Consider the following 25706-nt stretch of genomic DNA (forward strand, 5'->3'; position numbering starts at 1 on the left):
GGCCAGGTGGGAGATGCGTTGACTTCCAGAAACACAGGCTAGCTCCCATGACCCTCCTATCTTAGTGCTGGCTTATTAGACTTTCCTCTCATGTTGCCTAAAGGGTGTCCCAGAAGCAGCAGGGGGTCCAACAATGCCTGGTAATGCTGACCAGTGAAGGATCAGGCGTCTCAACCCCACCTTCTCTAGCACAGGTAATCCAAATGCTCTGGGACCATCACAAGACACAAGTGGATGATTAAATAGCACTTTGCTTCATGGAGTTATTAAACACATTATATAAGAGCAACCTCAGGTTATGTATTTCAGTGTGCATGAAAAACGTTCATTCCTCGCTTACACCTGAACCTTCCCTGAAGATCCCTCATCATTTATTTGCAGAATACCCCACATATAAAACTTGAAGCATTTCTGGTGCTAAGCATTTGAATAAGGTATCCTCAGGCCAAGTGTCCTTCCTGCTTTTCCTCTGGGATATTTGTGACATCATATTGACTTAAGCAAATAGAATCAGCTAAGAGATGTTTATTCAGCACCTACTATGCCTCAAGCAATCTTGCTTTAAACTGTTCAGCTACTTTGGGGATGAGAGAAAAATGGAGAATGGACTTGTTCTTGTGGCCCTTGTTGCCCACCCTTCCCCCATCCGGCTCCACACCACAGTCAAAGAGGTTTCCAATGAGCCATAACCCTCTTTTATACAATGACTTTCACTGGCTCCCCACTTACTTAGGCTACAGTCCAAATTACTTTGCATGAGTTAGCTGCTCTTTCTGATCATGCTGACCCTTGAGTGTGTGGTTTCTTCTATGGAGTCTGAGATTTCTGACTCTTCATCTGTGTCCTAGATGTGATGGTGACAATAGGGAAATTCTGGGCTGGGTGGATGGACCTCATAGATGCTTTAGGGAGCTAGCCAGGCAGTGTCCCTGGGGATTATGCAAAGGCATAAGGGGGTGATAGTGGGTAGGTGAAGGAGGTATTTTGTCTCAGTCTGCAGCTCAGGTCAGAGGCAGGCAGAACACAGATGGTCTGGGGGGGGGGACTAGACACGCAGGTTCAGACATGCAAAAACCACTGAACATCCTCATCACCTTTTAGCCTCTTGATCCATGCACAACCTGGCAGCATCTGCCTCCCCATGCTCCACTCTTGATCCACACTCAGCAGGACAGTGTCCACTTTCCCCTCTAGGAGTCTGGTCAGGGGCCATAGGATGCTGCAGAGTGGTGGATGAAGCCTATGAAGACTCATATGGAAGTGGGGATAAAGTTCTCCCAGGAATAGTTGAGGTCAGGGTCCTCTGTGGGAGTGATGGAGACCAGGCGTCTACTAACATGGGCTTAGACTCCTACAAGCCCTAGAGTAATCCTTGTCTGGGAAAGAGTAGGTTCTGGATCTCTGAAGCTGTGCTACCTCAGACTTCTTGTGTGACTGCGGAAGGTTGGAGCTAAAAGGAACCATGTGCACAGAGTAAAGACATTGTTCAGGACATTGTAGGAAGCAGTAGCTGAGCCTGAGCCAAATCCTCTTAGGACTGCAGGGTTGTCCTTCAGCTAGCAACAGGTTGCTTCAGCCAGTCTGAGCTACAGTGTACTCATCTGTAAAATGGGAATAAGAACACCCATCTTAGACGGTCATTGTACCAATTAAAAGAGCTTATTCTTCTCTTTAGTAAGGACTATTCTCCCAGTTTTTGAAATAAAGTTTTAGTTGGAAACCTAGCCACCTCAGAATGGTCATGCTTTATCCATTTCTAGGGCATCTGTGATGGTTAATGTTGAAGGAATTGAGTGAAGGATGTCTCTGTTAAAATCATCAACCCTTCACATAGTCTGTGCAAAGTGTCCCCTGGGGACCTCACCTCACATTAACACCAACATTTTCTGAATCTGTGACCCATGAGAGCTGTGAGGTTTGAGTACACATGCACAGGCCACTCTCACTCTGTTTTACAAACATTCCTGAACTTTATCCTCAGGCTCAAGGTGAATTTGAAACTCTTTCATTCAAGACAAATGTTATCTCTAACCTCCATGCCTGGGCTGTGTAATGACTCATCTTGAACGTCAATGTGATTAGATAGTGATCTGTGAGATTAATAAAGCATCTCTCTGTGTCTTTGAAGGCATTTCTAGAGTTGATTGACATGTAAGACAGTAAATGGACAGGGGAGGACCCAGGATGAATGGGAACAGTGCCATGCAACAGCATAAGTGTGAAAGAGGAGAAACAGCCATCACATGCTAACTCCACTGTTCTGCAGAGAGCACATCAACATGTTGCTGTTGCCCTTGGATGTCATCTCATTCTCCAGTCCCTCAGCACAGCCCTACAGCAGTAGCTTTCAGAGGCTTCTAGCCTTCGTCTTCAGAACAATGCACATGCCTATCAAATATGCTATACTTATAAAATGCAACGTTTAATTGTCAATTATTCCCATCAAAGTCTGGGTGAGAAAAAGAATTCATAAGATTAGGCTATAAACAAACTGGTTTTTTTCTCCCTTTCCTCTGATTAAAGTCAGTTACAATGCTGTGAAATGTCTTGGAACATGTGACAGGGAATGGGGAGAAGTGTTTGGTCAAGAGCCAACAAGAAACTAGGTCCTCAGCCCAATAGACTGAGATACTGAACTCTGCATATAACTGTGTATGAAAGTAAGATGAAGCCTATCAGTCTTCATTTCTCATCACTAAAGTCAAGGTGTTGGCTGAACTTTCTGAAACTCTAGCAGAAAATCTATGTTCCTATCTCTAGAAACTTTCTGCCTTCTTTGGTTAACAGCCCCTTTCCCCTTAAAGGGCAAGAGTGTTGAGTCTGGTTGAATCTCTCATATGGTATCACATTGGCACTCCCTTCATGTTTCCCTCTTGCATTTAAAAGCAACCTAGAGATTATACTTAACCCACACAGATAATCTATTCCAAGGGCCATCTAATGAAACCTTACACAACTTTAATTCTGACTTTTCATGTGCTATTAACACACTTATAGATTCTAAGGGTTAGATTGGGCATCTCAAATGTTCTCATGATTGTTGACTATATGAAGTAATGGACTGTTATCAATTTATTAAATCATTCACAATGCATATATTATATACACATCATTTACAGAAAACAAGGGTTCCTCATTCTTGTAACCATCATGTCATTTTAGTTTGCTTTAAACTCTAGGTCATGCTGCCAGTTTGCTTTAATAGCACAGACTATACTCTGGCATTGAAAACAAGAAATCCATGCAAAAAACAACACCCTAGAAACCACTGGAGGGGGTGGAAGAGGTTTGGGATTCTTGCCCACACCCTCTCCAGATAGTTATACCACTTGATCAGTCCAGTAGCTACATGGAAAAGATTTATTTACAGAGATTCTCTTTTTCATATTAATTTATTACTTAATTAGCTTATTAATTTTGTGTCTAAGTGTGTGTGCTCATGGGGGTGTGCACACACATGTACATTTCCTAAATCGCACATTTAGTGTCAGGTCTTTTGTACCACTATCTGGGTCCTAGAACTTGAATTCAGCTTGTCAGGCTTGGCAGCATGCACCTTTGCACAATAAGCTATCTCACTCACCCTTGTTTACTGGGATTTACTTTATGTGACCTCATTCTGAGCTCATTCAGGGACTAAGCTGTATGCAGGATGATTATTTTTTGGAGAGCCACTGGATGAGAAAAATGAAGCCATTTGAGTTGCCAAGAGGCTGAACAAAAGCATAAAGGAAATTTTTAGGAATGAGATGTCTACGAGGTCTTTGAAAACTTTAAACCTATGCCTACAAATTTACTACAAAAATGTGCATACCGGCCAATAAAAGTAGACATACATTCTGAACAGATACTTCGTTACAAAAGATTGACAGGTGACAAATATGCATATCTGCAGATAATTCAACATTTTTACCCATTTGGGAAATACCACTGAAAACTATAACGAGACTATGCTGCAAACAACAAGCACTGAAGAAGATATGGAGAGCTAAGGGCAGGTTAGCCTGAAGTTACATGTAAATTAACCTCGAAACTTCATAATCCTGCTCCTAATGAAACTAGAGAAGTGAGCCCTACACTTCCATAAAGACATGTATGTCTCATAATCTTCCCAAACTATTCAATTCTTGAAACTATTCGGTGTAGAATTAAAAATACAACTCACATGACTTTATAGGGAGGAAGTTTCAGAGATCCTTCATGAAATCCTAAATTCACATTCTGAAATTCACCTGCATTTACTATTTAAACCATTTTTATATCAAAATGTAAACTGAGGGTAATGTTTATTAACATTCCATTTCCTAGGTAGCAGGGAGAATGACTTAGGTCACATCCACACCTATGCCTGCTCTGTCACATAGACTGAAAAACACCTCTTCCCCAGGGGATCTCTTAAATCACAATAGAAGGAACAGAATGGCATCAGCATAGCCTGACCACTTACTTAGGATGGTGTCAAGTTGTCTCACTCTCAAAAGGCTAGGAGACTCCTTTCTGTGTAGTAGATGCAAATTGTGCCTTGCCAGGTCACTCAGAATTCTGAATGCCATACAATGTAAGAAAATGGGCCTGTATAATCCACCCTCTACAATCCATTCCCTTATATTAACTTTAATAAAGCCTGTGCTTCTGCAACAGGGTAGATGACTGTGTTTGCCTTAGGCAAAGATCTACCGACGCTTACCATCAGAAACTAGCATTCTAATCATGCAAGTTCCTGTCTTAGGCATCTGGGGAGAAGCTTCAAACCCATCTCTGACCTTTGTGAATAAAATAGATTAAGGGAGAGAATACCTTTGGGCTCTGTGTCTCGGAGCCATACTTTTTTTGTCAGGAGAGATCATAATGTTTATGAATAATCATGCTCCTAAAGGCTATAGTCTCCTATTTAAAGGAGAGGAAGATTGCCTGAGTTGAAAATGTTTCTTCTGCTGGTCTAGAGCACCTCTTGATAATTTTATCAAAATCTAGACTTCTTAACACATGCATTAAGTCCAAACATTTACAGGACATGTCAAAACTTTTCTCAACATCTTATAAACAGTTACAAACATTATCAGGTAAATACTATAATTCTAGAATGGGAATTAACAATAAACCCACAATTTAACATATCACACTTTTTTTAAATCCATAGTAATCAAAAGACAATAAAAGATTTTTCGATAGGTGAGAGTCCAATGACATTGCTGCTATCAAATACCAGTTCCAGTCTCTGAGCCGCAGTTAAACCCTCAGGCCTGCCCCCCTCTTGAGTGAAGAAGGGCTTCAATCATTTCTTATTTTGTGTCTTTTCTTCCATGAGGAGAAAGCTTAGGTCTTAGTTTGCAGGTCCAATATTTTAATCAAAATGAGTTCTGTGTCGCAAAGATTAAAACAGTCAAATGTTCAGTCTACATTTGAGCTCCAAAGTAAACAGGATTCAGACTGCAAACAAGTTGTAGTCAACATACAGCAGGACCTCTGTGACTGTGTGTGTGTCCCAAGTATCTGGAAGCAGCTCAGAATGGCATCCAGCAATGCAGAGTGTTGTCATCAGGTCCTGTGAATCAGGCACTCTTCTCTATGGGGGTGGAGAAGACTGTGGGCTTTTTATCCAACTCCTTTCACTCCGATTCCCCTATTGGGATGTCATCAGCTATGACGTCATCGGGACTGCCACTCCTTTCCTGTACATGCAGTCATCTCATCCAGCTTTATTTTCTTTCTGTGAAAAAAGGCACAAACACTTTCTGGACCCCAAATTAATATAGGGCTGGGTCTTTTTGTAATTCATCGCAAGCATTTTTTTCACCTTGCCTTAACAAAGGTCACTTTGGTGCCACCATGTCAGAATCTGTTTGCAACGTTTATCCATTTAAGCTGTTTTCAAGAAGTTACAGGCACACTCCCAATTCCTTTTTATTATTAACCATATATGCAGTTCTTCCATTGGATGAACCATCTGTAAGATTTAGCAGAATATCCTTTAAAGAATCTTTACCAAAATATAGCTGTGCAAATAACAGCAACAATCAGCTGGGAAAAGATTATTAATCTGGCTTTTAATTGAACAAACACAATTGTCCAAGAATCTTTACTTTAAAATTATCAATTAATTTAGTGCTTATTATAAGAAACATCAGTCATAGTCAGTACTCTGCTAAAACATCCCCTAGATTCCATATGCTCTTTTGTTCTGTTCAATTCTCTGCTTGGGAATGCAAACTTGTGCAACCACTTTGGAAATCAGTGTGGCGATTTCTCAGGAAATTTGGGATCAACCTACCCCAAGATCCAGTAATACCACTATTGGGAATATACCCAAGAGATGCCACATCAAATGACAAAAGTATCTGTTCAACTATGTTCATAGCAGCATTGTTTGTAATAGCCAAAACCTGGAAACAACCTAGATGCCCTTCAATGGAGGAATGGATAAAGAAAGTGTGGAATATATACATATTAGAGTACTACTCAGCAGTAAAAAACAATGACTTCTCGAATTTTGCGTGCAAATGGATGGAAATAGAAAACACTATCCTGAGTGAGGTATCCCAGACCCAAAAAGAGGAACATGGGATGTACTCACTCATAATCGGTTTCTAGCCATAAATAAAAGACATTAAGCATATAATGTGTGATCCTATAGAAGTTAAATAAGAAAGTGAACCCAAAGAAAATCATATAGTCATCCGCATGGAGAGGGGGAAGTAGACAAGATTGCAGGGCAAAAACTGGGAACTTGCGGGTGAGGTGGCATGGGGCAAAGGGGAAATGGGATGAGAAATATGAGAAGGGGAGGATGGGAGGAGCTCGGGGGATTGGGATGGTTGGGATATAGGAAGGATGGATACGGGAGCAGCGAAGTATATATCCTATCTAAGGGAGCCATCTTAGGGCTGGCAAGAGACTTGACTCTAGAGGGGTTCGCAGGTGTCCAGGAATATGTCCCCAGCTGGTACCTTGGGCAACTAAGGAGAGGGAACCTGAAATGACCCTATCCTATACTGATGAATTTCTTGCATATCACCTTAGAACCTTCATCTGGCGATGGATCGAGGTAGAGACAGATTCTCAATTTGGAGCAACGGTCTGAGCTCTTAAGGTCCAAATGAGGAGCAGAAGGAGGGAGAACAAGAGCAAAAAATCAGGACCACGAGGGATGCACCCACCCACTGTGACAGTGGAACTGATTTATTAGGAGCCCACCAAGGCCAGCTGGTCTGGGACTGAATAAGCATGGGTTGATTCCGGACTCTCTGAGCATGGCGGTCAATGAAGACTGATGAGAAGCCAAGGACAATGGCACTAGGTTTCAATCCTAATACATGAACTGGCTTTGTGGGAGCTTAGCCTGTTTAGAAGCTCACCTTCCTGGACGTAGATAGAAGACCTTCGTCTTCCCGCAGGGCAGAGAATTTGGACTGCTCTTCAGTATCGAGAGGGAGGGGGAATGGTGTGGGGGGAGGAGAAGAGGAGTGGGGATAGGGGGAGGGGAGTGGGGGGAGGGGGCAATATTTGGGAGGAGGGGAGGGAAATGGGAAACGGGGAGCAGGTGGAAATTTTAATTAAAAAAGAATAAAAAAATAAATAAAAAAAAAAAAAAAAAAAAAAAAAAAAAAAAAAAAAAGAGTTTAATGTCTAACTGGCAGAATGGGAAGGTGCAGTCATAAAAAGCAAACCATTTTTTTTCATAAAACTGCTATATAAGTAAGTTTTGTATTCAATATACATGCTTGCAAAGGCTGAATCAAAATTAATATAATGTACTCTTTGATTATTGTATAGTATATTCTATCTGCTTGAGTACCTGTTTGGCAGCTTCTATAAGCTGTCTATTGGAAATTGGCTCAATGCTTCCTCTAAGAATTTTACTTAGTGGCTATAGGAATAAGAATATTATGAAGACTTTAGCCATTGTATCCATTTAAAAGTTTTTAAACTATGCTCCTTATAAGTTGTAAGTCTGCCTAGCTTACAGGAAAGTAGAAATAAGAAAGCACATTCAAAATATGGTGCTGGCATAACTGGGCATCAACATGTAGAAGAATGAAAATAGATCCATATTTATCTTTGTGCGTGACACTCAGGTCTAAATGAATCAAAGTCCTCAACATAAAACCAAACACACTGAACCTCACAGAACAATAGGTTACAAGTACACTAAAATGCATTGGTGTATCTCAAATATAGCCCCAGTGGCACAGACATTGAAACAACTAATAAACAATATCTCTTAAAACTGAGAAGCTTCTCTAAAGCAAAGTATACATTCAACAAGATAAAATGACAGCTTATAGAATGGGAAAAGATCTTTACTAATCAACTCCAAAGCATACAAAGATCTCAAGAAATTGGTCATCAAAAGAAAAAATAATCCAACAAAAGTACAGGGTACAGACCTAAACAGAAGACTCTCAGCAGATGAATCTAAAATGACTGAAAGACATTTAAAAGATGTTCAACATCCTTAGCCTTTAAAGAATGCAAATCAAACAACTCTGAGAGTCCATATTATACCTATAAGAATGGCCAAGTTTTAAAACACTGATGTCAACTTATGCTAAAGAGAATGCGGGGTAAAGCAAAAACTCCTGTGCTGCTGGTGGGAATGCAAATTGGCACAGCCACTTTGGATTCTAGTATAACAATTTATATATATATTATGTATATATATACATATACATTATATATATATATTATATATACAACAATCTGTCTGCATGTATGTCTGCAGGCCAGAAGAAGGCACCAGACCTCATTACAAATGGTTGTGAGCCACCATGTTGTTGCCGGGAATTGAACTCAGGACCTATGGAAGAGCAGGCAATGCTCTTAACCACTGAGCCATCTTTCCAGCCCCTAGTATAGCAATTTCTCAGAACATTAGACAATAAACTACCTTAAAACTCAGGAATACAACTTTTGGGCCTATACACAAAAGATTCTCCACCTTACCATAAGGACATGTGCTCAACTATGTTAACAGAATTATTTTGTCATAACCAGAACCTGAAAATAACATAAACTCACCTCTTCTACACAGATGATAAATGAGTTGAGATAGAAATCAGAGAAACATCATCCTTTACTAATAACTACAAATAGCATAAAATATCTTTGAGTAACTCTAAACAAGTGAAAAAAATCTGTATGACAAGAACTTTTAAATCTTTGAAAAAACAAAGTTAAGACATCAGAAAATGGAAAGATTTCCCATGCTCTTGGGATGGTAGAACCAACATAGCAACAAATGACAATTTTATCAAAAGCAATCTGCAGATTCAATGCAAACACCCATTAAAAATATAGCAGAATTCTTCACAGACCGCAAAAGAATAATCCTCAACTTCATAATGAAAACAAAACCTCAGGATAGCCTAAACAATCCTGTACAATAATGGAACTTCTGAAGCATCACAATCTCTTGACTTTAAACTTCACTACAGAGCCACAGTACTGAAAACAGCTTGATATTGGCAGGACATGCTCCCTCCATCTGCCACTTGGCTTTGTCTTTCTGGGTCTTTGTCTTTCTAGGGAGCAGGTGGTGCCCATTCCTCATTCAAGCTCCAGTGGGTGTAGCTGTGCTGATTCTTGCTATCTTTTCTTATTTATGTTAACTTGTAATCATAAAATTAGGAGAATTCCTGAATCTTCTCCTCTGTCCTATTGGCCGACTCTGGGTGCTGACTATGGGAGGTAATATTAGCTCTCTGAACTTTGTCTCCTGCTTGCCTTACATACAGGCAGGTTAGACTCAGCTCACTACTTCGTGTGGGTCAAACTCAGTTAGCTACAGTGCATGTGCGAGGACAATTTCAGTGGTAACCTAGGTCATTTTTGGGCCAAATGCCATATTCCCTTCATTCTTTCTACCCATTCAGCAGCATTAAAAGCTGCATCTTTGTGATCATAATGCCTACACACTCTAAATATCTCTGCCTTTGTTTCTGCTCCACTTTAACGTCCTTTAGCTGCCAACATACATAACTGAATACTGTCTCCTTGTCACATATATATACCTTATAGTTTATGATTTTTATTCCTGATTTATTCTCCCACTTACATGCTTTTTTAAATTCTACCCCTTATTTCTGAGCACTCATTCCTTACCTTTCCATCTGTGGTGCAATTTTCTCATGGGTTCCTCACGTTCTCCTCCATATTTCTGGTGATTCTTCCATGTGTTAGGAGGTTCATCTATCAGCCTCACATTGTGGGGTGCCAATATTCAGGGATCAGCCCAGACATAAACTCTTTCTCATTCCAGAGTGGAGGTGTGGAATGAAAACACAATTCACACAACTATACTGGGAGGGAGTTTCAGGGATCCTTCATGAAATCCTAAACTCACATCCTAAAATTCATCCTCGTTTATTATTCAAATAGCTTTTATATCAAAATGCAAACTGAGGGAGAAGTTTAGCATTCTGTTTCCAAGGTAGCAGGGAGAATGACTTAGGTCACATCCACATCTATGCCTGTTCTGTCACATAGACTGAAAAACCATGCTTGAGAGCTAAATTACAATAGAAGGAGCAGATAAACATATTAGCATATCCTGACCACCTGCTTAGGAAAGCATCAGGTTGTCTCACTATCAAAAGTCTAAGCCACCACCGTCTGTGTGGCAGGTGCAAATTGTGCCCTGCCAGGTTGCTCAGCATTCTGACTGTCATACAGCGTAGGAATATAGGCTTGTATAATCCGGCCCCTACAATATCCCATTCATAAATGTCACCTGGTTCAACAACACCTTCTGTCATAAAAGAGGCCTTGGTGGAAGATGGAGTAGACAACTTGAGAGGCTTCATGGTGTTTGTGATTTATATTTTAAAATTAGACTGAATGCTACTCTGTTGTTGTGACAGCATTTATGTGACACCCTATCATTGTAGGGGAAGCCCAGCCCAAGGGGGCATGTTTGCCTTGGGCTAATGTTTATGTATAAATCTGGCAGTGTGAACCCTGCTGGCCCTTTTGTACTTCTGGTTTCATCGCTGGATCGCTGGTGTTGTAAGCTATTTTCTTCATTAAAGTTTCATATTTCATTAGTAAGTTAGCCTGGTTATTATGCCTCATCATATCATGTTTTCTGTTATCTGAGGTAGGATCTTACTCTCAATTTGTCTCAAATTTATAATCATTCTGCCTCAACTTTAGAATTTCTGGGTTTAGAAGCATGTACCATCATACCCAATAAATGTATTTCTCAAAGTGGATTGTCAGATCTATATAATTTGCATTTATAATGGACATGTAATGTGAGCTTATATAACTACTACTAGGTTGCCCTCTCTAGAAGCAACTACAGAGCTTAAATCGACCTAACAGCATCTTCCAGTTTCCTCTCTCTCAAAACTTTGTATTTGTGCCTTTCATGGTGTCATGCTGATATAGAGTGAAAGTTTGCAAGGACTAAGTTCTTAATAAGTCACTTTGATGAACGTGGCACATGTCTCCTCCTTTAAACATTATCCCTAGTCCCAAATCATTTCCCTATCTTGGCAACCAGTTTAACAATGACTTCAGTCCTAAAAGTGATCCAGATGGAAGAGACAAGGTAGAATTTAGCAACCTCACAGTAAATTTTTTTTTTTGGTTTTTCAAGACAGGGTTTCTCTGTGGTTTTGGAGCCTGTCCTGGAACTAGCTCTGTAGACCAGGCTGGTCTCGAACTCACAGAGATCCGCCTGCCTCTGCCTCCCAAGTGCTGGGATTAAAGGCGTGCGCCACCACCGCCCGGCCCTCACAGTAAATTTTAAAAAATCAGTTTATTAGGATACAACCTTTTTCTCCTTTTTTCCTTCGGAATGATAGTTTCTATTTTAATTATCATAAAATCACTCGAACTTATGCTTTTGTTATTTCTCAGACAAGAAAGACAATGTCATTCTACATTCCTAATGTTTATCAAATTACTGGGCCTGGGGAATGATATGGGTGCAGGCTGAGTCATGCAAGCTTCTGGTCCATGCTGAGTCACAGGAACACCAAGTTGATGACAATCAACATCAGGTACTGGATCCTCACTGGAACTTGACACAATAGGTTTGGCCAGTTCTGCAGAGTAGTAGCAAAGTCTATTCTACCTATGTGTGGACTTGACTTGCTTAGGGTCCCTGTCATATACAAGAAGCAGTAAGATGTTGAGAAAGTGACTAGCTACTTTTAATTTTCTCCTCTTTGCAAGAAAGCAGAGCTATAGGGTAGCCTCCCAGACATGGCCAAAGGGGTTTTGTGGTCTAGGTGTTGTGAGGCTGGGAGAAATGAGATGAGGTGAGAGGAGGTAAAGAGAAGCAGAGCAAGAACTGTGGGATGGTAGGTGTGCAGTGCTGACCGCAAGGCCCTCGCTTGTCACTCATGAGTAGGCCAGGAAGGCCAGAGTGTCTCACTTTTCCTGTGTGGAGCCAGAGGCCTGCAAATGTGCAGACCCCCAGTGTTCAGATACTCCTTAATGTTTGTACCCCTTGAGATGCTCCAGATCCTTCCCACCAACACTACATCCCACCAGAAAGTGCCAGCCTCCAAATAGAGCCACACAAAACACATCCACTATAAATAACATGAGGTTTAAGCCCACCCCAGAGGTACTCTGGCCCAATGAGAAACTAGGGAGGGAGTGTTCTACCCCCTCTCCCTCAACATGTGCATTCGGTCTGGAACACTGAGCATGTGCACACTAGAGACTGTTAAAAGAGCTGCCAAGGAACTGCTGAGGCAGTGGAGAAGGAGGTCTGTGAAATTCAGCATGGTGAGAGCAGCCCCCAGGCCATGGAGACCTGACTCAGGGCCTCTGACTGGTGGGTCTCACAGCTGGTAGACCACCATCTCCTCAGAGTCTTGTGACTCCTCACAGCCCATGTTCTCATGAGGGTGAGATGTCCTCTGTGAAGATTCAGAGGTGACTGAATGCAATTCCTGCCTTGAATCCCAGCCCTGCAGAGGCTGACAAAACAGATGCAAGAATTTGAGGCCAGCCCCATCTAGGGCTCCAGTCTCAAAAGAATACAGCTAAATGGAGTGACAGATGAGGATTGCAGAGAGAGCTTTGTTTTTGTTTTTGTCAATACACTTGACCAAGAGAACAAGCAATGGTGTTGGTTCCAGCAGTTTCTACAAGCTACAAAGCTTCCTAGCCTACTGCTCAGCATAAGAAAGTGAAAGTTACTGAGCCCATTGGTGTTTTAAGAATCTCTCATAGCACAAGTTGCTCTCTGCTTTGCTCTATAACAGAAGTTGCCCTTGAACACCTGGTAGGCCTCCCCTCTGCCTCCTCCTTCCAAGGATTACAAGCATTTGTCACCAGCTCCACCCAGCTTCCCAAAGAATCTTCATGTGGTTGTGGTGCTGCTGTTTCTCATGAAATGTGGTTTATAAGTGGGATACTTTGTTCACATTAGGAAGTAAATTTATTCTAATGCAAGTGGTTGCCATGCATTCCTCTGAGTGGTCAGAGCTTGACCACTTATTACATTTGATAAGCAGAATGCTCTCATGAGTACCTAGTGTAATGTTGCATACATATTTGTGTTTCATTATATGAATGTTTGCACTTGAAGATACTGTCTCAGATATGATGGTTGTGGAAACCTCTTTTCAGTATACAGAAAATGAAACTCTGTCCCTTATCTTCTACCACACAGGCTCTGCAACAAATGGGTCATGGATGTCAGAATGAGACCTGACACCCTGAAAATGCCAAAGGACATGGTGTTGGGGGAGAGACCTGTATTTCAAAATCTGCATTTTGTTTACAGCCAACTTGAGCTCACAAGTTAAGAAAAAAATTTACTTCTATCCTCTCTGCAGGGTCTGGGAAATCAACCTGGCCTCTTATCTCCTAGCAGAGACCTGCAGGCACCAGGCTCTGGAATCAGTTAGCATTTTCCTTTGTTAGTCAATAATCGCAGACCCTCAGTATTTACTTATCAGCTAGGAATGTATGTCTCCAGACCGGAATTTCAGCAGAGCAGAGTTTCCTGACACCTCTCCCCCATTTTTGCCCATTTGCTATATAACAGCCTCTGAGAGGAAATAAAGGGAACGGCTTCAGAAATCCTGTCTTGCCATCATTTCTCGTGTCTCCTTTCATTCCTCTCCACTAGGTTTATCAAGGACCCCCGTTCATATCCCGCAGGTCAGGATAATATGGTAGAGAAAATATTCCCACTTCTAAGCACAGGTAAGGGTTTTCTGAATAGGATCCTCATCTAATAGGAAATGTGACAAAAAATTAACAAATAAGATCTCATGAAATTAAAACTTTTCATTAAAAGGCAAAAAAATATGAAAAAATCACTGGTGCAACAGTGACATGAGAGTTAGTGTATAATTAGTTTCCTTCCGATCTGCACTACAAAAAATTAGTACAGTACACAGTACCTGATCAGAAGACCATGGCTGGAAGGGTCATAGCCCTTTAAGATTACACTACTAGTTCTGCTTTGTGGAACAAAATAGATCTCTTCAGCTCTCAATCTTAGTCAGAGGTTCTTCTTTCTGTAGTAGGTAGCCATAAATATACAGCCTCGAAACCTCAAAATGCTGAAGTGACCATGAACACTAAGTTCTGTATGGGGCATGAAGAAAAGCCACTCACCATAGATTTAGAGAGTATTATAGAAATTCAGGTCCTGAATATTGTGACTGAGGATGGGGTACTTGCTGTGAAATGTTATCTTTTGGACATGACACAGCCATAGTTAACTCACAAGAGTCATGACCACCTGCAGCTTCAGGTAAACATCTTCAGGACTAACCTTGAGCATATCTATCTGTACTGAACCAAACAACTAGAAGAGGAAGTCTGCAGGTGGAGGAAAAAGCCCACTATGCTTTTGTATCTGTGTTGATGGTAACACGACCCTTCTGCAATGTATTTGGATAGAAAATCAAAAGGAATCTAGAAATTGACCATTGGTATTATTTACCAGTTCCCCCTTTCATTACCTGACTGCCTCCCAGGGAAGACAGTGCAAAACCTAGTCCCTCAAATTAATGAGTTTATTGAAGTTAATAACAGGAGTACAGGTAAGCAATTACTTACAGTAATATGAATGACTCAAATGCAACAGCATCACCAAGGCTCATATTAAAATGGGTGATTCATGAAAATCAGAAGCCTGAGTATCTCTGCATGACTCACTGTTTCAGCTGTCCTGCTCAGCACCTATATAACCTTGGAAGGGGAAGGGCCTTATTAATCTTATCAGTTTCAGTTTTCCCAGCCATGGTTTAATGCCTGAGACTTAGGAACCTCCTTCTTTTTTTATAGAACTTTCTGAGCCAAAGGAAGAGCATACAAGTTGGATATCCATTATCAAATAGCCAGTCCTGAAAACATACTTGCTAGCTATACAGAATGACTGGTTTACAGTTAGCAATACATAACTGCATGCATATACACATGTGCCGTGCCAGCGTGGGCTGGAACCAAGAGTCTCAGTGGAGGGTGTCCAGGTTGAATGAATACACAGAGCATGAGGTTGAGGTGGAACAGCTTCCTTAATAGTCTGCTGGGCTGGTTTTATACCATGGCACCAAATGAGGAGGGGGCTGCGAAGGGACTGTAACCTGACCCTGGCAGGGATCAAGGAATGGTCACCATGCACTCAAAATTCCTTCCTTCCCCACCCCAGGAGCAGAGGGAATTTATTATGTTTTCCTTGCAGATCAGCACCTCAATGGGGGCAGGGATATCAACTCGGGGCTGCAGTTCCCACAATTCCCCCTACTTTATTTTATAATGAGGGATCCTGTCTTAGGTCCTGTGGGAGAAGTACCTTCCCTTACCAGTCATAGGGCCCCCATGCCCTGTCTTAGGTGGGGAGTCTCCCCACAGGTTGCCCGTCCTTGGAGACCCTCATTTTTTCAGCATCTGCAGCCACACCTCATGACTTCTGGGAGAGTCATGCACCAGACTGAGTAACACCTGATGGTGGACAAGCTCAGTCAGGGTGAAGATGTTTAAGACTCATTTTAAGAGGAGCAGGCCTACTGCCACCCCTACTAGTTCCAAGATCCCCAGGGATAAGGCACCTCCCCATCGCTGTGCCCAACCCCCAATCTGGGCCATGGTATTCCACCATCCCTCAGCAGATACAGGTTTAACACGAGTTTCATTAATTGCAATAATTTGATGTACCAAAGAGTGGGTAAAGTTTACAAAGGAATCATTCCAAGGTCCCCTAAGGTAAGCATTAAGGCATTGCACCTCAAAGGACATATTTTTTACTTCCATAAGGGTCACACAGGCAGAATGATAAAAATGAGAACAAGAGGCTTGTTGTACCATCCACAACACATGAATCTGTTCTTGTAATAAGGCCGTTTGCTGATATAAATTTAACATGCCCAATTGAATATGTGAGTTAATGGTATTTTGGGTTTCTAAGGCCTGGGTAACATAGGCAGCAAGAGTGTTAACAGTCTCTGCAGTAGCTGCACTCTGGGACACGGTGATTCTTGCAATGGTGGTGGCTGTGGCTGATATGGCGATAGCTGTGATGACTGTAGTGGTGATCCCAAAGTCTCTCCTTTCTCTTTACAAGATAAGCTCTCGTCCATCTTGTGGGTCTTCTACCACTAGGGGAACCAGGGCAGGAATTCTCACCATCAGCATGGACTCATCTGTCGGGGACCAGCAGTTGCTCAAAAAGCAGGAGCTGGAAGAACAATTAAGGACACCATCCTCCCCAACCGACCCATTAAAGGAGACAAACATAAAGGGAAGTAGAACACAAGCTAGGCTGACAATAGAGAAATTCATTCCCACTGCATAATTAATCTGGAGGGAGGTTTCAAAGATGTCCAATTTGTGTTCCATCAGGCTGCAGCACTGAAGGCCAAGCCCCTTTGAAGGGCTAAAGGTCTAATATTTGTACATGCATGAGGGCCGCAGAGAAACATGCCTGTGAACATAGGTGAAACTCCTGCCATATTTGGATTTCTATGGGAAAAATCAAAGGCCCCTCCCAAGGAGTTTTTAAAGGTAGGTCGGTGACCAAACCACCATAAATATTTATCTCCCTCCAATTTCCATGGTTCCTTAGGAGCACAATTTCCCCAAGGCAATGGTAAGTATAATTTGAAGGATTGTGGTGTCTTCCAACATAAGGGAGCTGGTCTCGGAGGGGTAGGGAATCCAGAAACATTTCTTTTAAAATTTATTGGGTAAAAGATATCTCTCAATCCAAAACAGGGATGCCCAGAAGATTTAGAAGAAAAGTCTCCCAGAGAATAATTACTAAGGACCACACATGGCCCAGAAAGGGAGACACTAGGCATCACTGAAATATTGTTAATCCTCCGGAAGCAGAGGGCATGGGATATATCAAATGTTAAATTATCCAGTGAGGATCTTTCTAATGCTGTATTTGCTGCAGGAACTCCCAAGGTATAATTGGTGGAGTAAAAGGATGGAAAAACAGAGCTTATTTTACTTACCGGCATCAGTATGGGTGGATTCCTCACCAGTGCCCAGCTCAGGCCTCCCTCGATGTTCTTCACTTGAACCCATATTATCAGGGCCAGTAGGGCCCGACTCCACTGGCCGAACATTTCACTCCAGCACTCAGATGGGTTTTTTTTGGTTCCTGGAGGGAAGACACAAATGGCTCCCCTCACCCTAGCCAACATAGGTGTAGGTGATTGCCATTGTCCCATGATACTATCTTTCCATATAACCCAGCCCAGAGATTGGGAGGGTTCTGCCAATGTCTTTCCATTGCTGTTAGACCTTGTTTATCTACTGTTAGAAAATTTAAAATGTATAAAATTGTAGATAATTGGGTATTTGGGGAGGTGATATACTCCCCCTTCTTTATTTTACAAAAAAAGCTGTTTAAGGGTAGCATGTGTACGCTCCGTTATAGCCTGTTCAGTGGGATTATGTGGAATTCCAAAGGTATGTATAATTTGTTGTTCTTGGCAAAATTTTGCAAACTGTTGGCTGGTATAAGCTGGTCCGTTGTCTGTTTTGAGAAAGTCTGGGATGCCCATATAGGCAAAAGCCTGTAGGCAATGGGCAATAATGTCCTTAATCTTTTTCCCTGAATGTAGGGAGGCATAAATTACCTTGGAATAAGTATCTACAGAGACATGTACAAATTTAAGTCTGCCAGCTTGGGACAAATGGGTAACATCCATCTGCCAAAGGTGGTTAGGATGGAGGCCTGGAGGATTAACACCTTCGTTGTGGGCATTATGAAATGGAGCACAAGCTGGACATTGGGACGTGATTTGAATAGCCATGGCTAGAGAACACCCAGAGTGAAACTTTAGAGAAGAGGCATTTAAATGATACTTTTCATGAAGATGACAGGCTCGTTGTTCCTCAGAAAGGAACAGTGCCATTGGGCAGGTGAGGGAATCAGCAAGCTTATTTCCCTCTGCCAAGGGCCCTGGCAGATCAGTATGGGCCCGAATGTGGCCAACAAAGGCAGGAAACACTCTTTGGCATATAAGACTTTGTAGCTGAACCAAAAGGTGGAAAACCTGAGAGGTAGATAATATGTATGGTGAGGTTTCCAATGGCCCGACAATCCTTGCCACATATATACTATCAGTATACAAGTTGAAGGGTTGATCCTTGAAAAGAGAAAAGGCCATAAGGCAGGACATGAGTTCTGCAGCTTGGGCAGAAATTGGACCTAGGGGCTGCTTTTCTTTAATTGGATCAGAGACTACCATTACATAGCCCTTGGAAGAACCGTCAGTGAACACCGACCACACTCCTTTAAGGGGGGAGGTTTTAATAATTTTTGGAAAAATAACAGGATGATTCTTAAAAAATGAAATTAAATGGGAATTAGGATAATGGTTATCAAAAATGGCTCCAGTGGTGGTGATGAACAAGTGGTGGTCCATCCATCTTGAACCCTCTGTAGCCTTGTTATTTCCTCTTTTTGATAAGGGATTAGAAATTTATTTGGGATCCTGCCAAAAACTTGTAAACTAAAATCATATGCCTTCCATAGGAGCTGTAGCACCATTTCATAATAAGGAGTCTCCACCTTCTTAGGGGAAACGGATAAATGCAGCCAATAAATGTGTCCCCCTTGCAAAAAAAAACTCCAGTAGGTGAAAATTGTGAAGAAAAGACCATGAAATAAAAAGGCCACGGAGATATGCTCGCTCAAGAGCATTAAGCAAGGCATATAGGACTTCTTTTGCCGCTGGAGTCATGATCCTGGGGGAGGCAGGGGAAGGGTCCCCAGGCAGCATGTCATAAAGGGGCTTAAGAGCTCCTGTAGGAATGGAAAGGGAGGAATGGATCCACTCAACATCTCCCAATAATCTCTGCCAGTCATGGAGGGTCTGTAAATGGGAGCAATCCAGCTGCAGTCTCTGAGGCTGAAGCCCAATGAATTGGATTTGAAAGCCCAGATAGGAATGGGGGTGCCTGCATCTGCACCTTCTCTGGGGCCAAAATGAACCCATGTCCCTCCAGAAAGGTCTGTGACTCTGCAAACATTAATAAACTTTCCTCTTTTATTGGTGCTGCCAGAAATATATCATCCAAATAAAGGACAACATGGAAGGAGGAAAACTTATGCCTAAGTGGATCCAAACAAGCTGCAACATACATTTGACAAATTGGAAGACTGGCAGCCCTGCCCTGGATTGTTAGGGTCAGGAATTTTTATCACAGGGGCAATCACTGGGCAGCACTTAACGCCTCCATGGGGAGCCTCCTCCTAGTGGAGCCTCCTCCTAGCCCAACCAAATGGGAGGGACTGGAGAGGTCCTGAATTGCTCAGAAAGAGGATAGGGAGGGGGCTTGTCCTGCTCCCCAGAGGTCTCCTTTGTCTTTTCTTTTAAACGGGCCCTGCATAATTCCTGCTGTAGCACTGCGATTTCTCCCTCCAAAACTTCTTCTTCTGAACCTGTTGATTCCCCCAAGCTCTCTTCAAAATCAGACAAAAAGGGTAGAGGCGTGTTTGCGCAGAAGAATTTTGCTTGGGAACTCCGTCCAAGGATTCACTTCCCTTTCCCCCTGTCTGGAGGTTTTTGCTTTCTTTGAATCTTTCTCTCTTCTACCTTGTCGGGCCTCCCCTCAGCAGGCTGAGAGAGCAGTTTGGCCTCTGCATCAGAGGCATTATCAGAACAAAGGGAAGCCTTAGTCTCACTCTCTTGAATTTCAGATAATACCTCTTTTGTTGCTTCCAAAGCCTGCTTAACCCAGACTTTCCTCTGTAAGCAAAGTATCCCTGATCAGTCTTCAAAGGGAGAATGTGGCCATTGGCAGGACCTCAGGCCCCTCCTTTCTCAACGTTTTCTGAAGATCCCTGTGGACCTGTTCCCATTCAGAAATATTGAGGGCTCCACTGGTGACGAACCAGGGACTCCACGTCTCTATAGTTTTAAAAAAATCTTCTAAAGTCTTAGTTTTTACAGCTGTCCCCTGCTCTTTCAATAATCTCTTTAACTGAAACTTTAACTCCCATTTACCTGGGATATTTTCCATTTCTTAATTAATTTTTTAAATATATATCTCCCCAATCCGTCCCCACTGGTGTACAGGATGACCCAGTCCACTGTACCTCACTTTCTGATCTCGGTTGGGACCTCCAGATGCCACACCAGCGTGGGCTGGAACCAAGAGTCTCAGTGGAGGGTGTCCAGGTTGAATGAATACACAGAGCATGAGGTTGAGGTGGAACAGCTTCCTTAATAGTCTGCTGGGCTGGTTTTATACCATGGCACCAAATGAGGAGGGGGCTGCGAAGGGATTGTAACCTGACCCTGACAGAGATCAAGGAATGGTCACCATGCACTCAAAATTCCTTCCTTCCCCACCCCAGGAGCAGAGGGAATTTATTATGTTTTCCTTGCAGATCAGCACCTCAATGGGGGCAGGGATATCAACTCGGGGCTGCAGTTCCCACAATTCCCCCTACTTTATTTTATAATGAGGGATCCTGTCTTAGGTCCTGTGGGAGAAGTACCTTCCCTTACCAGTCATAGGGCCCCCATGCCCTGTCTTAGGTGGGGAGTCTCCCCACAGGTTGCCCGTCCTTGGAGACCCTCATTTTTTCAGCATCTGCAGCCACACCTCATGACTTCTGGGAGAGTCATGCACCAGACTGAGTAACACCTGATGGTGGACAAGCTCAGTCAGGGTGAAGATGTTTAAGACTCATTTTAAGAGGAGCAGGCCTACTGCCACCCCTACTAGTTCCAAGATCCCCAGGGATAAGGCACCTCCCCATCGCTGTGCCCAACCCCCAATCTGGGCCATGGTATTCCACCATCCCTCAGCAGATACAGGTTTAACACGAGTTTCATTAATTGCAATAATTTGATGTACCAAAGAGTGGGTAAAGTTTACAAAGGAATCATTCCAAGGTCCCCTAAGGTAAGCATTAAGGCATTGCACCTCAAAGGACATATTTTTTACTTCCATAAGGGTCACACAGGCAGAATGATAAAAATGAGAACAAGAGGCTTGTTGTACCATCCACAACACATGAATCTGTTCTTGTAATAAGGCCGTTTGCTGATATAAATTTAACATGCCCAATTGAATATGTGAGTTAATGGTATTTTGGGTTTCTAAGGCCTGGGTAACATAGGCAGCAAGAGTGTTAACAGTCTCTGCAGTAGCTGCACTCTGGGACACGGTGATTCTTGCAATGGTGGTGGCTGTGGCTGATATGGCGATAGCTGTGATGACTGTAGTGGTGATCCCAAAGTCTCTCCTTTCTCTTTACAAGATAAGCTCTCGTCCATCTTGTGGGTCTTCTACCACTAGGGGAACCAGGGCAGGAATTCTCACCATCAGCATGGACTCATCTGTCGGGGACCAGCAGTTGCTCAAAAAGCAGGAGCTGGAAGAACAATTAAGGACACCATCCTCCCCAACCGACCCATTAAAGGAGACAAACATAAAGGGAAGTAGAACACAAGCTAGGCTGACAATAGAGAAATTCATTCCCACTGCATAATTAATCTGGAGGGAGGTTTCAAAGATGTCCAATTTGTGTTCCATCAGGCTGCAGCACTGAAGGCCAAGCCCCTTTGAAGGGCTAAAGGTCTAATATTTGTACATGCATGAGGGCCGCAGAGAAACATGCCTGTGAACATAGGTGAAACTCCTGCCATATTTGGATTTCTATGGGAAAAATCAAAGGCCCCTCCCAAGGAGTTTTTAAAGGTAGGTCGGTGACCAAACCACCATAAATATTTATCTCCCTCCAATTTCCATGGTTCCTTAGGAGCACAATTTCCCCAAGGCAATGGTAAGTATAATTTGAAGGATTGTGGTGTCTTCCAACATAAGGGAGCTGGTCTCGGAGGGGTAGGGAATCCAGAAACATTTCTTTTAAAATTTATTGGGTAAAAGATATCTCTCAATCCAAAACAGGGATGCCCAGAAGATTTAGAAGAAAAGTCTCCCAGAGAATAATTACTAAGGACCACACATGGCCCAGAAAGGGAGACACTAGGCATCACTGAAATATTGTTAATCCTCCGGAAGCAGAGGGCATGGGATATATCAAATGTTAAATTATCCAGTGAGGATCTTTCTAATGCTGTATTTGCTGCAGGAACTCCCAAGGTATAATTGGTGGAGTAAAAGGATGGAAAAACAGAGCTTATTTTACTTACCGGCATCAGTATGGGTGGATTCCTCACCAGTGCCCAGCTCAGGCCTCCCTCGATGTTCTTCACTTGAACCCATATTATCAGGGCCAGTAGGGCCCGACTCCACTGGCCGAACATTTCACTCCAGCACTCAGATGGGTTTTTTTTGGTTCCTGGAGGGAAGACACAAATGGCTCCCCTCACCCTAGCCAACATAGGTGTAGGTGATTGCCATTGTCCCATGATACTATCTTTCCATATAACCCAGCCCAGAGATTGGGAGGGTTCTGCCAATGTCTTTCCATTGCTGTTAGACCTTGTTTATCTACTGTTAGAAAATTTAAAATGTATAAAATTGTAGATAATTGGGTATTTGGGGAGGTGATATACTCCCCCTTCTTTATTTTACAAAAAAAGCTGTTTAAGGGTAGCATGTGTACGCTCCGTTATAGCCTGTTCAGTGGGATTATGTGGAATTCCAAAGGTATGTATAATTTGTTGTTCTTGGCAAAATTTTGCAAACTGTTGGCTGGTATAAGCTGGTCCGTTGTCTGTTTTGAGAAAGTCTGGGATGCCCATATAGGCAAAAGCCTGTAGGCAATGGGCAATAATGTCCTTAATCTTTTTCCCTGAATGTAGGGAGGCATAAATTACCTTGGAATAAGTATCTACAGAGACATGTACAAATTTAAGTCTGCCAGCTTGGGACAAATGGGTAACATCCATCTGCCAAAGGTGGTTAGGATGGAGGCCTGGAGGATTAACACCTTCGTTGTGGGCATTATGAAATGGAGCACAAGCTGGACATTGGGACGTGATTTGAATAGCCATGGCTAGAGAACACCCAGAGTGAAACTTTAGAGAAGAGGCATTTAAATGATACTTTTCATGAAGATGACAGGCTCGTTGTTCCTCAGAAAGGAACAGTGCCATTGGGCAGGTGAGGGAATCAGCAAGCTTATTTCCCTCTGCCAAGGGCCCTGGCAGATCAGTATGGGCCCGAATGTGGCCAACAAAGGCAGGAAACACTCTTTGGCATATAAGACTTTGTAGCTGAACCAAAAGGTGGAAAACCTGAGAGGTAGATAATATGTATGGTGAGGTTTCCAATGGCCCGACAATCCTTGCCACATATATACTATCAGTATACAAGTTGAAGGGTTGATCCTTGAAAAGAGAAAAGGCCATAAGGCAGGACATGAGTTCTGCAGCTTGGGCAGAAATTGGACCTAGGGGCTGCTTTTCTTTAATTGGATCAGAGACTACCATTACATAGCCCTTGGAAGAACCGTCAGTGAACACCGACCACACTCCTTTAAGGGGGGAGGTTTTAATAATTTTTGGAAAAATAACAGGATGATTCTTAAAAAATGAAATTAAATGGGAATTAGGATAATGGTTATCAAAAATGGCTCCAGTGGTGGTGATGAACAAGTGGTGGTCCATCCATCTTGAACCCTCTGTAGCCTTGTTATTTCCTCTTTTTGATAAGGGATTAGAAATTTATTTGGGATCCTGCCAAAAACTTGTAAACTAAAATCATATGCCTTCCATAGGAGCTGTAGCACCATTTCATAATAAGGAGTCTCCACCTTCTTAGGGGAAACGGATAAATGCAGCCAATAAATGTGTCCCCCTTGCAAAAAAAAACTCCAGTAGGTGAAAATTGTGAAGAAAAGACCATGAAATAAAAAGGCCACGGAGATATGCTCGCTCAAGAGCATTAAGCAAGGCATATAGGACTTCTTTTGCCGCTGGAGTCATGATCCTGGGGGAGGCAGGGGAAGGGTCCCCAGGCAGCATGTCATAAAGGGGCTTAAGAGCTCCTGTAGGAATGGAAAGGGAGGAATGGATCCACTCAACATCTCCCAATAATCTCTGCCAGTCATGGAGGGTCTGTAAATGGGAGCAATCCAGCTGCAGTCTCTGAGGCTGAAGCCCAATGAATTGGATTTGAAAGCCCAGATAGGAATGGGGGTGCCTGCATCTGCACCTTCTCTGGGGCCAAAATGAACCCATGTCCCTCCAGAAAGGTCTGTGACTCTGCAAACATTAATAAACTTTCCTCTTTTATTGGTGCTGCCAGAAATATATCATCCAAATAAAGGACAACATGGAAGGAGGAAAACTTATGCCTAAGTGGATCCAAACAAGCTGCAACATACATTTGACAAATTGGAAGACTGGCAGCCCTGCCCTGGATTGTTAGGGTCAGGAATTTTTATCACAGGGGCAATCACTGGGCAGCACTTAACGCCTCCATGGGGAGCCTCCTCCTAGTGGAGCCTCCTCCTAGCCCAACCAAATGGGAGGGACTGGAGAGGTCCTGAATTGCTCAGAAAGAGGATAGGGAGGGGGCTTGTCCTGCTCCCCAGAGGTCTCCTTTGTCTTTTCTTTTAAACGGGCCCTGCATAATTCCTGCTGTAGCACTGCGATTTCTCCCTCCAAAACTTCTTCTTCTGAACCTGTTGATTCCCCCAAGCTCTCTTCAAAATCAGACAAAAAGGGTAGAGGCGTGTTTGCGCAGAAGAATTTTGCTTGGGAACTCCGTCCAAGGATTCACTTCCCTTTCCCCCTGTCTGGAGGTTTTTGCTTTCTTTGAATCTTTCTCTCTTCTACCTTGTCGGGCCTCCCCTCAGCAGGCTGAGAGAGCAGTTTGGCCTCTGCATCAGAGGCATTATCAGAACAAAGGGAAGCCTTAGTCTCACTCTCTTGAATTTCAGATAATACCTCTTTTGTTGCTTCCAAAGCCTGCTTAACCCAGACTTTCCTCTGTAAGCAAAGTATCCCTGATCAGTCTTCAAAGGGAGAATGTGGCCATTGGCAGGACCTCAGGCCCCTCCTTTCTCAACGTTTTCTGAAGATCCCTGTGGACCTGTTCCCATTCAGAAATATTGAGGGCTCCACTGGTGACGAACCAGGGACTCCACGTCTCTATAGTTTTAAAAAAATCTTCTAAAGTCTTAGTTTTTACAGCTGTCCCCTGCTCTTTCAATAATCTCTTTAACTGAAACTTTAACTCCCATTTACCTGGGATATTTTCCATTTCTTAATTAATTTTTTAAATATATATCTCCCCAATCCGTCCCCACTGGTGTACAGGATGACCCAGTCCACTGTACCTCACTT

Source organism: Chionomys nivalis, chromosome 10 (assembly GCF_950005125.1).
Source record: "Chionomys nivalis chromosome 10, mChiNiv1.1, whole genome shotgun sequence".
Classification (NCBI taxonomy): Eukaryota; Metazoa; Chordata; class Mammalia; order Rodentia; family Cricetidae; genus Chionomys; species Chionomys nivalis.